This window comes from Podarcis raffonei, chromosome 5 (assembly GCF_027172205.1).
Source record: "Podarcis raffonei isolate rPodRaf1 chromosome 5, rPodRaf1.pri, whole genome shotgun sequence".
NCBI lineage: Eukaryota > Metazoa > Chordata > Lepidosauria > Squamata > Lacertidae > Podarcis > Podarcis raffonei.
In genome coordinates this window covers 34,827,557-34,839,817 of record NC_070606.1, presented here as the reverse complement: position 1 = coordinate 34,839,817, position 12,261 = coordinate 34,827,557, and the positions used below count along the sequence as shown (strand labels likewise).

The window sequence follows — 12,261 nt, the reverse complement described above, 5'->3', positions numbered from 1 at the left end:
ATGCTCAACAGCTTTTTCAAGGTGACAGTGATTCTACCATATAGCCTGGCTCTGAATAAAATAGAGGCAATGCCTTCATGTTAAGACTATACCTTCTCAGTAGGAAGCCCTGCCTCTAAATTCCAGATGTGTGTCATACTTGTGGTAAAGGGTGGTAAAAATACTCTTATTGCTTAGTACATTCCAAGCTTGATAGTCACCTTCCTTCATCTATAACCATGAGCTTCCTCACAAATAATAAACTGCTCAGTGTGCTGTTGTTTTTTCTTTTAAAGATCAATATATCAATATAGCAACATGATTGATGCAGTATCAGTAGAGAGCCCACCTATTTTCTTGCTAAGAAAGCATTTTTATATGCTTTCCCAAGTTTCAATTAGGGCTGATTCACATCATTCTGTGTGTTGAGTGTTATGGTTTTGCAGGACTACAGGTGAAATTTGGAAAATTAGAATATAGTGGAAAAGTTCCTTTATTTCAGTAATTCAACTTAAAAGGTGAAACTAATATATGAGATATGGCTCCCCAAATCTCTTTTCTGATAGAATCATAGAATCATAGAATCATAGAGTTGGAAGAGACCACAAGGGCCATCGAGTCCAACCCCCTGCCAAGCAGGAAACACCATCAGAGCACTCCTGACATATGGTTGTCAAGCCTCTGCTTAAAGACCTCCAAAGAAGGAGACTCCACCACACTCCTTGGCAGCAAATTCCACTGTCGAACAGCTCTTACTGTCAGGAAGTTCTTCCTAATGTTTAGGTGGAATCTTCTTTCTTGTAGTTTGGATCCATTGCTCCGTGTCCGCTTCTCTGGAGCAGCAGAAAACAACCTTTCTCCCTCCTCTATGTGACATCCTTTTATATATTTGAACATGGCTATCATATCACCCCTTAACCTCCTCTTCTCCAGGCTAAACATGCCCAGCTCCCTTAGCCATTCCTCATAAGGCATCGTTTCCAGGCCTTTGACCATTTTGGTTGCCCTCCTCTGGACACGTTCCAGTTTGTCAATGTCCTTCTTGAACTGTGGTGCCCAGAACTGGACACAGTACTCCAGGTGAGGTCTGACCAGAGCAGAATACAGTGGCACTATTACTTCCCTTGATCTAGATGCTATACTCCTATTGATGCAGCCCAGAATTGCATTGGCTTTTTTAGCTGCCGCGTCACACTGTTGGCTCATGTCAAGTTTGTGGTCAACCAAGACTCCTAGATCCTTTTCACATGTAGTGCTCTCAAGCCAGGTGTCACCCATCTTGTATTTGTGCCTCTCATTTTTTTTGCCCAAGTGCAATACTTTACATTTCTCCCTGTTAAAATTCATCTTGTTTGTTTTGGCCCAGTTCTCTAATCTGTCAAGGTCGTTTTGAAGTGTGTTCCTGTCCTCTGGGGTGTTAGCCACCCCTCCCAGTTTGGTGTCATCTGCAAATTTGATCAGGATGCCCTTGAGTCCATCATCCAAGTCGTTGATAAAGATGTTGAATAAGACCGGGCCCAAGACAGAACCCTGTGGCACCCCACTAGTCACTCTTCTCCAGGATGAAGAGGAACCATTGATGAGCACCCTTTGGGTTCGGTCAGTCAGCCAGTTACAAATCCACTGAGTGGTAGCATAGTCAAGACCGCATTTTACCAGCTTCTTTACAAGAATATCATGGGGCACCTTGTCAAATGCCTTGCTGAAATCAAGGTAGGCTACATCCACTGCGTTCCCTTCATCTACCAGGCTTGTAATTCTGTCAAAAAACGAGATCAGGTTAGTCTGACATGACTTATTTTTCAGAAATCCATGCTGACTATTGGTGATCACAGCATTCCTTTCCAGGTGCTCACAGACTGTTTGCTTAATGATCTGCTCCAGAATCTTCCCTGGTATTGATGTCAGACTGACTGGGCGGTAATTATTTGGGTCCTCTCTTTTCCCCTTTTTGAAAATAGGGACAACATTTGCCCTCCTCCAGTCTGCCGGGACTTCGCCTGTTCTCCAGGAATTCTCAAAGATGACTGCCAGTGGTTCTGAAATCACATCTGCCAGTTCTTTTAATACTCTTGGATGCAGTTCATCTGGCCCTGGAGACTTGAATACATCTAGACTAGCCAAGTATTCTTGTACTATCTCCTTAGTTATTCTGGGCTGTGTTTCCTCTGCTGAATCATTTGCTCCAAATTCTTCAGGTCAGGCATTGTTTTCTTTATCGGAGAAGACTGAGGCAAAGAAGGCATTGAGGAGTTCAGCCCTTTCTGTGTCCCCTGTTTGCATTTCACCATCTTCTCCTCTGAGTGACCCCACTGTTTCTTTGTTCTTCCTTTTGCTACGAACATACCCATAAAAGCCTTTTTTGTTGCTTTTAACCTCTCTAGCAAGCCTGAGTTCATTCTGTGCTTTAGCTTTTCTGACTTTGTGTCTACACGTGCTGGCTATTTGTTTGAATTCCTCTTTGGTGGTTTCCCCCCTTTTCCATTTTTTGTACACATCCTTTTTTAATCTTAACTCAGTTAAAAGTTCTTTAGATAGCCACCCTGGCTTCTTTAGGCACCTTCCATGTTTCCGTCTCATTGGTATTGCCTGAAGTTGTGCTTTTACTATCTCCCTCTTAACAAACTCCCAGCCATCATGAACTCCCTTTCCTTTTAGTATTACTGTCCATGGGATCTCACCCAGCACTTCCCTAAGTTTTATGAAGTCGGCTTTCTTAAAGTCGAGAAATTGAGTCCTAGTATGCTTGGCTGCTCCTTTCCGCTGTATAGTAAACTTCAGAAGAGCATGATCACTCGCGCCTAATGATCCTTCCACTTCTACCCCACTAACCAGGTCATCAACATTGGTTAGGACCAGATCTAAAATGGCTGTTCCTCTTGTAGCTTCTCCCACTTTCTGGACAATGAAGTTGTCTGCGAGGCCAGTGAGGAATCTGTTTGACCTTATGCTCTTGGCTGAGTTTGACATCCAACAAATATCCGGGTAATTGAAGTCCCCCATTACTACTATCTCCCTTCCTTTTGCATGCTTGGCCATCTGTTCCAGGAAGGCATCATCTATGTCCTCCGTTTGGCTTGGGGATCTATAGTAAACTCCCACAATGAGGTCACTGTTATTCTTCTCTCCCTTAATTTTGACCCAAATGCTCTCACTTTGGCTTTGAGGTTCTAAATCTTGGATCTCTTCACAGGTATACACATCCCTGACATATAACGCCACTCCTCCTCCTTTCTTGTCTGGTCTGTTTCTCTGAAATAGATTGTATCCCTCCATTATTACATTCCAATCGTGGGACTTATCCCACCAGGTTTCAGTGATGCCTATTATGTCATATTTAGTTTGCTGTACCAAGAGCTCAAGCTCATCTTGTTTATTTCCCATACTTTGCGCATTAGTGTACAGACATTGAAGTCCATTAATCATTCCCCCGTGTCTCTTATTTAAGGATTTTTTCCTCCCACCACTAGGTCTGCGTGCTGTTTGCTCCATTCGGTCTATGACATTTGGATGATCATCTTCATCAATTGATAGACTCCTACCTTCAGGAGCACTGTCTCCCTCCCCCACATTAGTCAGTTTAAAGCCCTCCTGATGAGGTTTCTGAGATTTTTTGCAAAAACATTCCTACCAACCGTTGTGAGGTGCAGCCCATCGCTTGGCAGAAGTCCATCTTCAAGAAACTGCATTCTGTGATCTAAGAATCCAAACCGTTCCTGTTTACACCATTTGCGAAGCCAGTTGTTCACTTCCACTATTTTTCCCTCTCTCCCTGGGCCACGTCGTTCAACTGGGAGGACAGATGAGATGACAATTTGTGCATTTAATTGCTTCAATTTCCTGCCCAGAGCCTCGTAATCTCTTTTGATCTTCTGGAGGCTATTGCTTGCAGTGTCATTGGTTCCCACATGAACCAAAAGGAAGGGGTATTTGTCAGTGGGTTTTATGATTCCTTGCAGTCGTTCAGTTACATCTTGGATCTTAGCCCCGGGGAGACAGCACACTTCCCGAGACATCTTGTCAGGCCCACAGATCACTGCTTCTGTTCCCCTCAGTAGGGAATCCCCTATCACCACTACACGCCTCCTCTTAGGTCTGGTCGGGGTTCTTCCGTGAGCTGTCCGTTCCAAGGTCGCCTGCACATTCCCTGAAGACTGCCTTTGCTGCTCGTCTTCATATACCTGATCGACTGTAATAAGGGAGAGATCCTCAAATGGAGTCTGCTCTTCGTCTTCCATGCTAGGGGAAAGGACCTCAAAGCAATTGCGTATTTCTAAACAATCAGAGCGAACCCTGGGCCTCCTACTTCTTTGAGTCACGTTTCTCCATATATCTGGCTCCTGTGTTGGTGAACTAGCCTCCTTCTCAGGGGAGTCCCCTGTCTCCTCCTTGGTGGAGGCTGATGAGAGCAGCTTTTGCATCTCATTTGGAAACCAAGGACCCAGAGTCTGGAGGAAGAATGGGGAGGCACACAATGCCAGATGCTTGAAGTCCAGTGTGACATTTCCACAGTCTGTGTTGATTTGGGGAGCCATGTCATCAGCTGGTGTTGGTCCACTGTGCTTCATTAAGTCCAGGGTCAACGTAGCCGTCTACCAGGAGTTTTTGGAGCACTTCATGCTTCCTTCCACAGACGAGCTTTATGGGGATGCTGACATCATTTTCCAGCAGGACTTTGGCACCTGCCCACACTGCCAAAAGTACCAAAACCTGGTTCAGTGCCCATGGGATTACTGTGCTTGATTGGTCAGCAAACTTGCCTGACCTGAATCCCAGAGAGAATCTATGGGGCATTGCCAAGAGAAAGATGAGAGACACGAGACCGAGCAATGCAGAAGAGCTGAAGGCTGCTATTGAAGCTTCCTGGTCTTCTATAACACCTCAGCAGTCCCAAGTACCATAACACCACAGCAGTGCTATAACACCACAGCAGTGCCAAGTACTGAGTACATATGCATGCTTCTACTTCTCAGAGGTCCAATGTTGCTCTCTTTGCATTCCTTGTTTTGCTGATTTCATTTAATATTCTAATTTTCTGAGATTGTTAATTTGGGGTTTTCATCAGCTGTACGCCATGATCATTACAATTATAACAAATAAAGGCTTGACATATCTCGCTTTGCATGTCATGAGTCTATCTCATATATTAGTTTCACCTTTTAAGTTGAATTACTGAAATAAACGAACTTTTCCACTATATTCTAATTTTCCGAGTTTCACCTGTAGTTCTCATGCCATTGCCAAAGCATATTATAGATTTGTCCATCATATTGGCTTACTGCCAAGTAAGGAGAAGAATTTTAGAGGATATTGAAATATATGAATGGTCAGTCTGTGATAAACAGCTTCAAACAAACCTGCACATCACATTCCTGTTCCAGTTTGACAAACTTTTAATTATATCACCACCAACTTATTGCTACTATAGTGGAGAGTTCATGAAGGCATATTAACATTCAACAGAGCACTTGGATTAGAAGATTGTAGTCTTTCAGACCTATTTTACTAGTTGTGCCAGCATGTGCTTCCGATGACACCCACCAGCTGCTACACACCATTGTAGCAGCACAGACCACAATGTGACAAGGAAATTGCACTACATTATTCACTTACACATATCTGAAATACAGAAAGAAATTTCTCTAAACTCAACTGTGTTGTCATCTTAGAAACTCTGTACCATTCAGGGCTCACCCCCCCCAGCAGATTAACATATCACATATAAAACTGCAATGCTAGCAAGTTATATACACCTTTGAGGAATGGTTTTAAATTGGCTTTTGAGAATCTGATTAGGAAATTTTGATTACAAGTCTTTGAATAATAAGCATTTAAGAAGTAGGCAAGTTTATCAAGACACCCAAAACAGATATGTGAATGTAGGGATCCACTAGTTTGTTTGTCAACGAGGGCATTTTAAACACTGACTACTAACACAAGACAGCCTTATAATAGTTATATAATATAATAAAACAGACGAGAGTTACTTGGGAAGAGCAAAAATGTATACCGGTTTCCACTGTTTTCAGTTGTTTGAATGACTGGATCACTGGACCATGGTGGATCCCAGAGGAAATAAATCCCAGACTGGAAATGGCTGTAGCAGCACACAGACATCTATCCCTCATAAACTAGAAGCTCCTTACTGGGCTGTAGCTAATCATCTTTCTCAACCTCTGGTGGCAGAAACAAGAGGCACCAGTGAGCAAGAGTGTTCATTTGCCCCACCCCAACAAGTCTTCATTCAGATGTTTCAACTGCCACGTTCTAAGTGCTGTCTTAGCCATCCCTTGATTTGTTGCCGCCTGCCACCAACCTACTGCAGTTCCTCAAGTCATCTGTCATGTGAAAAATGCTTTTGGAGAGATGTGGTATCCCAGGGAAAATTAGATAAGATGCTGCTCACTCCAAGTTCTTTGGCAGACATGTATTTCCATGTAAATGAGAACTTAAGCAAAGGGGCCTGCATATAATGAAGCACCCTGCTGGCTAGAGGTCCAGGTGCCCTTAACACCTGGCAAGCAAATTTATCCGCATAAAAAAAGTGTGGAATAAGCACATAAGCGCCATTATAAAAAAAATTCAGAGTAGGTCTCTCAGCCTAAATAGACTATGATCCTGCATAGACCCATAGAATTTCACGGTTGGAAGGGACTCTGAGGATCATCTAGCTCAAACCCATGCAAAGCAGGAATACGCACCTGTCGCTTATAGGGATCAAACCTGCAACCTTGGCATAATCTTTCATAACCTTGTTATATTGTGCTCACTGCTCTGGCACAATGGGCTAAGGGACCATCAATGAAAGTCTAGAGAAGGAGAAGCTCACACCCCAGAGTTACCACTAGCCATTTCTTCAATAAATGCTTCTAACCTGGCAGCCCACAAACTTACTGACATTCAGTAGGGTGACAAAGGCTTCAACAAGGAGCTAACTCAGTGCAGTCAAGCATTGGGGTAAAGAATGAGAAGCACAGGTACAAGTACCTTTGGTCAGTCATTAGCATTGTTGGTTCAGTTCTCATTTCTATGCAGGGACACAGCTAGAGAGCAAGATCAAACATGGAATGAAGACAGATTCAAAAACAACCATCTCCCTTGGAAGTGTATAGCATTTCTGCAACCATTACCTCTTCCATCAAGACAGTCCTGAAAATAAACAACTTAAGGAGAATAATATGGCAAGCAAACACCCAGTGGAAGCACAGGCAGGGAAGAAACAAGGCCATCTACTGCTGCTGAAAACCAATAGGAACCATTGTTAGCACACATCCCTTCTCTCTCCACAGACAGGCATCCTTCCTACTACACTCAGAGAAACTAGCAAGCTGCTTTCCCTTGATCCACACAGGAAGCAAATCAGAACTAAAGCAGCGCTATCAGCAAAAAAGACAAGTGGAACACTAGATTGTGTTGTACTGCCGTGATGTACCTGTTAACTTTCCATATCAATAATGCTTTAAGTGACACAACTCCATTTCTTTTTATCGCAGTTAACAATGTTGGGAAAGGGAAAGTAAGAGCATGAGAAGATAAATAGCTCCGAGGAGCTATTTCTATTAAAGAAAGCAAATGCATTACTTGTAAGTACTCATATACTACAAACAGCTGCAAACATGCTCTTGAATCTCATTGCACATATAATTATTTGCACTGTCAAGAGACTCCCCACCCTCCTTGAATACTGTTGCTACTAGGAAAGATGTGCCACTTGAAAGTACATTAAAGTAGAACGGAAAACCTTACTGACAATGGCATAACCCTAAGCAAAAAGAGAGGGAGAAGTAATTTGTGCTATGCAAAAAAAATCACATTTGCAGGAACCACTTCAGATATCATGCCATTTCAATATTTTAAGTACTTGCAAGGTTAGGTACTTTATTCAAATAAATTGGGAGTTAGTCACCATGTCTTCCAGAGGGTGGCATAAGTGGGGCTTCCAACACAAACACAAGATACAAGCGATAATATCTGCTAACTAAAGTCCAGTTCCCGTATTTATATAATACACCATGCAATCTTTTAAACCACATTCTCCCCCATTCTTTGTTTGTTTGTTTCTATTCTGGAATCTCACATTGTGGAGAATTTTATCTATGAGTTCAAAATATAAAGAAAGTTTAAAAACTGCATTCAACATGTGGAATTACATGCACAAATCACAGACCCTGACAGTGTGAACACCAACCAAGCATTGTTGGGAGACTTGCCAGTCCATCATATTTTACTCTGTTGTTGCCAGTGATTCTTCTTTCCAATATACTGCAAGCTATTGCTGCAGCCAGGAGAGCTACACAGTATGCAAATTGAAGAGAACCATTCTCACAGCATTTTCCTCTTTGAGTACAGTTGTTGGCAGAAGAGGCTTAGTTAACTAAATATCTAGGCAAGTTGCTTGATTAATCAATACAAAATTTGATTCTAGATTTTTATAACATGATAATTTTGCTACAAGCTTCTTGTCTGAGTTAAAAGAAACATTAATCATCTGTCCCATCAGACTGGCCATGTTTTTGTCAAAGTTGTTATTCAACATGGCATGTCCTCCATGGAAATATCAAAATGCAGAATAAAAACTGTCAGATTATGTTTTTATTCCAAGTGGAAATGAGCACCTCAGCAGAATAATAAGGAATGGATTTATTCATATACCTCCAATTATTAAATGACATTTTTAATAAATCAACATCTATTTGAGTTCCTGGCCTGAGTTTTGCACTTTAAAAATCAATAAACTTTGTTCGTTAGCAACATCGCACTGAGCTTCCTAGTAGAAGAGTGGAGTGGAAATGTTACAAAATAAAACAAATAATGAATCTCCAGCATTCAAACACTAGCAGCAGTAACCTTATGCATACTTATTTGGGTAATAGTCCCATAGATTTCACTGGGACTTACTTCTGAGTAAACATGCACACGGTTGGGCTGCATAAATATGAAACCCTTTGCTATAGTTAACACAACAGATCTCATTAAACCTCTGACCCAGTTGAGGAGCCGTCTCCCATTTCAGAGCAAAATTGCTTTACTGATATATTATGTGCTGATCCACCCCATCTTTAAAGTGCTGTGCTCTCTCCCTCCGCTTTGCTATTAAACATCCACCAAGACAAAAAAGCTCTGCTGCTCTGGGAAAATCTAAATGATGGATCTCGCCAGCTAGAAACATCACCTGTAGTGCCAAAACCACACAATTCTAACGGGGGGGGGGGAGTAAACAGTGTGCGTTCTGCAAATATCCTGGAGAGTGTGGGGTCATCTGCCGGGACTTCCAGCTACAGAACAAGCAGGCTGCTGGTGCTTCTGTAGTTCTGGCAGAATACATGCTGCCTCCCAACCCCGAGAAAGGCTTGCTTCCACTCACTGCTTACTGGTCCATAGGCAAACAGGAGCGGAGCCAGAACGGGGTGGGGTGCGCGCTCTCTCCCTCTCTCCCTCTCTCTGCCTTTACACCGAATCTGAGGGGGAAGAAGGCACGTGCGAGACAGCAGAGAAGGCAGCCAGCATTATTCCACTCCCACCAACGAGATCGGAAATGAAATGTAACAGCAGCCGATGTCTCCCGCGCCAAGTCTTACAAGAACAGAATACTAACGGGTTCATTTCTCTCTCTCTCTCTGACCGATTATTACCATATGCAGATAAGCAAAGCACACAGGCGCAGCAGAAGCAGCTCCCTTCGCCTTCACATCCTACCCGGCGCAACTTTTTGCTTGGGAAACAGGCGACGATCACCACGCCAGGGCAATGCTTCTTTCCCCTAGTATTTGCTTTAGCAGAAATGGTGTTTCGTCACAGATTCAGGAAGAACAGCGCGAGAACGGTGCTCGCTCTCCCTCAACTCTCAATGCCCATCAACCCCAGAAATAGGGAAAGTCACGCCTCTCTCTAATTTCATCATGGCTCTTTGCTTCTTTACCTACTCAGAACTTACTCCACTCCACTGAAGATGCCTAGTAAGCATCTTGAGTAACTTTAAGGGTTTTTATTTGAGGACGATCGCCTCAGAATAAACTGGGGGAGGGGGGAGTGAGATTTGCCTTTCATTACATTCCAGAGCCTTTTGCTCCCTCCTCCACTAAGGAATCATGGAATCATGAGCTGGAAGGGCACCACCAGGGTCATCTAGCCCAACCCCCTGCAATGCAGGAATCTCTGGCGCCCACCACCCTGAGATGAAGAGTCTCACGCCCTACCGACTGAGCTATCTCACATCTTACATGTTAAAAGGTTAAATGTTGGCGTGAGGAATGGAAGGCCTGGTGGGCAAAAAGCTCTCGCCACGGGCAAAGCTCCCATCTTCTCGCGGAACGAGACACGCCGCCGTGCTACATGCAGAAAGGAAGGGAAAACTTTTACTAGCAGAAGGTGCTGTTACAACAGCTTGAAATGGGGGGGGGGGGGAGAGCATTCCAGCAACCAACCCTTTCGCACCCATATCTGGCACCCTGTGCCTCACGTCACACACTATCCATCCTGAAAAATGCTGTCCTCATTTTATTGCACGACACGGGGCGATTTCTGCCTGCGTGGCTTCGTCGAGGGGTTGGGCTGGATGACCTTCAGGCACCCCCCCTTTTTCGGCTCAGTGACAACAGTTGCCTTGGCAGCGCAGGGCCTGGCTCGGCTTCTTCGGCACGCGAGGGAAGCGAGAGGGAAACGCAACTTGGATCCTACCCCCCCTCCACCCTCCCATCCCATCCTCACCGAAGCCCACCGACGGCAACTTTCCGGCATCGCCAACGGACACTGCAGCAACGCGAGAGAAAGAGGACGAGCAGCCAAAAAGGAGCGCTCTAAGGAGACGCGGCCGTCTTCTGCCTCCACCTGGACGCGCGGAGCGGGGTTGTTCTTACCTCAGCAGAAGCCACCTCAGCACAGCCGGCGGATAATCCCCTGCCCGCGCGGGCGGCCGGCCGGCGGCGCTTCCCCTCAGAAGCTGCTCCTCTTGCTGCCAAGGCGAGGCGAAGCGACGTCTTCTTCCGCGACGCCCGCCGTCCTCGCGCTTCTCCCTCCGCCCGCCCGCCTCGCTTGGGCGCCACCTGGGCTGAGGGAAGCCGCTTTGCCCCCCGCGCTCCTTCCCTCAGTCAGTCCACGGGCATCTCTCCACAAGAAGAGGGCGACGACGACGCTTCTGCCGCCCGGGCTGCAGGCTCGCTCTTCTTCTGCCCGGAAACAGGAGTCTTTGAGAAGGGAGAGCGAGGTGGGGGAAGAAGAGTAGCGGGAGATAATAATAATAAAAAAACTTTGAGGTAAAAAAAAGGGGGGAGGACGTAACGTTTAAGGCAGAGAGGGCGGGATGTCGGGGGAGAGACTGAGCACGCGCCCCGCGCGCTCGAGGAAGCGCCGCGAGTGCTCCGCGCGAAGAGGCGCTTCTTGGCCGAGCCTCTCGGCGAGGGGAAAGGTGTCCCCTCCCACCATCCAGGGCAAAGGGAGCTTCGCTGAGCGAGGACGAGCGACGAAGGAGGCGCCTGCCAAATCCTGAGGGAAACGCGGGGTCGCCTCGACACGGTAAATCGAGGGGGTGGCTGGGGGTCAGGGGAGACCGGCCAGTTTTCGCTCTCCTCCTGCAGCAGCAGCGGAGGAAAGAGAAGAGCGCGGAGGGAGGGAGAACTGGAGGAAGCCGCGAGGAGGCAGCAGGTTGCAGCAGCCCTTCTTCAGCCGAGCGGCGGCGGCGACGGGGCTCTGGGCTCGCTCCCTCTGGCTGGCGCAGGCGGAGGAGGAAGGCGGCAAGACGACGGCCGCGTCCTTCCTCAGGAGTGAGGGATGGCCGGTCGGCTTCAGATCAGGTGGGCAGGGAAGCTCGGAGAAGATTCATGGCGCGCTGTCAAGAAGGGTTTGGACACGCCGTCCTCCTCCTCGGCTGTTTCACGCTCCCCGGAGTGAGACGGACGTCGCCGGCGCTGCCTCGGAAGGAGAGGCGAAGCCTTGGCAAAGCGGCAGTGTGGCCACGAGCGGCAAGGCGGGCTCTTTTTCAGATTCTCTCGCACGCCTACGCCTCGCACACGTGCTCTGATGCAAGGGCGCAGGGGTGCCTCGGAGGGATCGCTTGGTATGGGGCTCTTGCTCTGGGATGGGCTGCTGATGCACTTCCAAAAAAAACTGGCTCGCGAGTACGTCAACCTCATGCCAAGAACAGCAAAGGGAGAGAGCTGTCATCGGCTCATATGATATCCTCTTGGGAGATTCTCGTCCCAGGCGATGGCTCCATGCAATGGACCCCAGAAACCAGGAAGTTTCCAAAGAATGGCGGCTGCTCAGGGAAGTGAACCTACTGGCAGC

The 12,261-nt window shown here is 46.3% G+C and overlaps 1 protein-coding gene across 9 annotated transcripts in view; it reads right to left on the bottom strand.

Annotated features, from left to right (window-relative positions):
* The window catches only part of PCDH15 (protocadherin related 15), a 628,220-nt gene extending 616,909 nt beyond the window's left edge, over positions 1 to 11,311 (bottom strand). For 7 of the 9 annotated variants that reach the window (XM_053388594.1, XM_053388604.1, XM_053388605.1 and 4 more), the window contains exon 1: positions 10,836 to 11,311. The gene's annotated coding sequence lies outside the window, so the exon portion shown is untranslated. Of the gene's footprint in view, positions 1 to 9,611; positions 9,724 to 10,835 lie in introns of those variants that run through there. The other 2 variants (XM_053388595.1, XM_053388597.1) reach the window with 2 other exon arrangements.
* Positions 11,312 to 12,261: the final 950 nt, after the last annotated feature.